This window comes from Salvia splendens, chromosome 5 (genome assembly GCF_004379255.2).
Source record: "Salvia splendens isolate huo1 chromosome 5, SspV2, whole genome shotgun sequence".
Lineage (NCBI taxonomy): Eukaryota > Viridiplantae > Streptophyta > Magnoliopsida > Lamiales > Lamiaceae > Salvia > Salvia splendens.
This window is the reverse complement of record NC_056036.1, coordinates 31,512,885-31,515,790: the sequence shown is the minus strand read 5'-3', so window position 1 is coordinate 31,515,790 and position 2,906 is coordinate 31,512,885. Positions and strand designations below refer to the sequence as shown.

The 2,906-nt window shown below is 39.1% G+C and overlaps 1 long non-coding RNA gene across 1 annotated transcript; it reads right to left on the bottom strand.

The window, feature by feature from the left end:
• Positions 1-472: 472 nt before the first annotated feature.
• On the bottom strand, positions 473-1,922 carry LOC121803396. The gene is made up of 2 exons (XR_006050984.1): positions 1,507-1,922; positions 473-783 (listed from the first exon to the last, which is right to left on the bottom strand). It is a non-coding gene; the product is annotated as an uncharacterized LOC121803396 (long non-coding RNA).
• Positions 1,923-2,906: the final 984 nt, after the last annotated feature.

The following is a 2,906-nucleotide window of genomic DNA, read 5'->3' as shown; positions in this document are numbered from 1 at the left end:
GGATGGACCAGCTGGGATATTGTAACACCCGAAAAAAAAAGAAAAAAAATAAAGGAGAAAAAAAAATCAAATTAATCTAATTAAATCTTTTCCTAGTTGACTTGGTCAAATATATTTCTCCAAACTCCATCACCAAACGATTTTCACATATCTTCACTCCCTAAAATCTCTCCAACCACCAAATCCATCAATATCTATCAGTTTTGCATATATATATATATATATATATATCCAATCAATCCCACAATCTTTCTACACATAAATTCAATACCAAGAAAACAAAGAGTTAGAGAGTTAGAGAAGAAGAAACTGAGGGAGCGTGATTTTTGTCAATAACATCTGTTTGATCAATTTTCATTCCATACCAAAGGTATACCTGTAACAACCCGAACTTTCGTACCTTATTATTATTCTTAGCCTAAAGATAAATAATAAGTGATCGTTGTAGTATTCGAAATCTGCCATTTTCATGTATAATAAATGATCTTGGAAATATAAATAATCGTTGCTTCGTTCTCGAACGAAGTTTTTTCAAAAAAATAAATAAATAAATAAAAAGTAACACCAAATAAAAATTTATAATGTCCGGCATATCTCCGAAGTCCGCTAAATTACTATTATACAAATTTATCGGATCCTTATCTATTACAATTAGAGAAAGGTTCACACAGCCCGTTCAACAGTCATGCTCGCACTCCAAGAAAGTCCGGTACATCATCAGGGAAGACTATGGATGTTATTTATTTTCCTACACCAAAGCCACGAGCTTAAACTGGGTTTTTCCTATACCAAATTAAATAAATAGGTAATTAAATATACAAATAATAAAATTTAATTAATAAATAAAATAAAAAAATATATATATATAAAAAATGGGAGAGAGGGCAGATACATAGAATCGTTTTTTTTTGACACAACATTAAATGCTGCATTTAATTAGTGTATGCAAATCATATCTTCCTCTGACATATTTGAGATAAGAATATGTGCAACTTGCTCCACCAACTTGCTATACCGTGGCTTTCACTTGCCAAAAGGAGAAGCTTACATATACATATATATCTTAGCCTTTCCTTTTCAACACTCCTCACTCTGGAGAAAAATCACACACACGCCTAACACTAAGAATCTGGGGATAAGAAGTACGAGGGAAGGAATGAAATTTTCGCAATACTAAGGCCCACAACTAACACTCACATCAAGGTATACTCCATTTCCAATCTCTCTTTTATCGAACCATACATAAGCATATCACTTTGTTGCATTAACCGAATCCAAAACTAAATCTATAATTTATGCTTGATACACCCTGTTCTGCCAAATGTTATGTGAAATAATATTTGTGAAACGTCTACAACTATTCTTGACATTGTTAGAGATTATAGGAGTAAGTCCGGCAGCAAAAGAAAACAACTCAATCAACAAGCAAACCTAATTCGAACAATCTCTCATCAATTAATAACGAACACCCACCTCGAAAGAAATTAATTTGTAAAAGGGAATTACCTTGCGGGGTGATTCGGGTTGGTTTCGGGGCAGTGCGGTGTCGTTTCGGAGCTGTTCGGGGCGAGTTCGGACAACTGCGCGAACCGGCGGAGAAGCCGACAGCGATGGCGACGCCTCTGTGCATTGACGGCAGCGGTGGCTGGGCGCTGCTGACTGCGGCGATGGCTGGACGCTGCTGACGGCGGCGGTGACTGGGCGAGTTTGGAGGAGCGACGGAGACGGATCCGCGGCGGCGGCGTGAGCATAGCCGAGAGAGAGAGAGAGGGGGAGAAGAGAGAAGAGAGAGAGAAGAGGGAGGAGACGTCGGCGGACGGCGGCACCGGAGGCAGAGGCGGTGCCAGTGGGATGGCTGGTCGACGGAAATTCTGATATGGGAGAGATTTTTCCCTATTTGTGCAATTTGGGGAAGAATTGAAATAAAGAAGGTGAAGGAGGGAGAAACACGATGGATGAAGGGGAGTATATTTTGAGGGGATGACTTTTAATTGGGCCCTTCTAATTAATTAAAGGGAATCGGGCCTAGAATTGAGTTGAGGGAATAAATGGGTTGCCTCATTTAATTGTTGATTTGGACCATGAGGTCATTTTATTTAATTAAGTTTTGGGCCGAGAGATTTTTGTTGGAGTGGAATTAACTTAAGGATTTGAACTTGGAGCTTAATAAATTAATTCCCGAATAAAGTATTAAATTTCCAAAGATGGAAGATGTTAAAGTTGGAGATGCCAAGGGCCGACCGGCATCGCCCGCGACGCCTAGGGCGGCCGCTAAGGAAATAGAAAGAAAAAGGGAGACGACGTTCTCAAGTCACAGAAATAATTAAGTTTAATAAAGAAGTGCTATTAATTAAATTTCCCAATTTAATTAATATGCAAGTTTCTAAAATTTTCTAACGGTGAACAAATGATCAAAGAAATAAAGTAGGGGCATGCATTCCTATAAGTATGTGAATTTCTCGAGTCTTATTAGTACGTTGTTTGTTTTCAAAAGGCTATCTCCGCGAGTTAAGGGCGGAGTCAGGAAAATTCAAGTTAAAGAAACTAAACGATCAAGGTGAGCTTTCTTATACGAAAAATACAAATTGTATTTTGTGATAACACGAACACATGTTCGTGATTTTTTTTAAGATGTTGTCTTGCCATAAATGTTTTGTGTATGATGCCTATCTGTTTGGCTAAGGCCAAGTGACTTATGAATGATGATATATGTGAATCGATTCGATTTTGAGTCCTGGTAGGGTGGTGTCCCTACTGGGAACCTCTGACCGTGAACGGCAGAGAAGGTGACCGAGGAAGGTGGCCACCTTCCCGGCACATGGAATCCTCTGACATGATGGGCAGAGAAGGTAACCGGGCGAGAACACCATCTCGACGGCACAATGTGAGCAGATATGGCTAAGTAC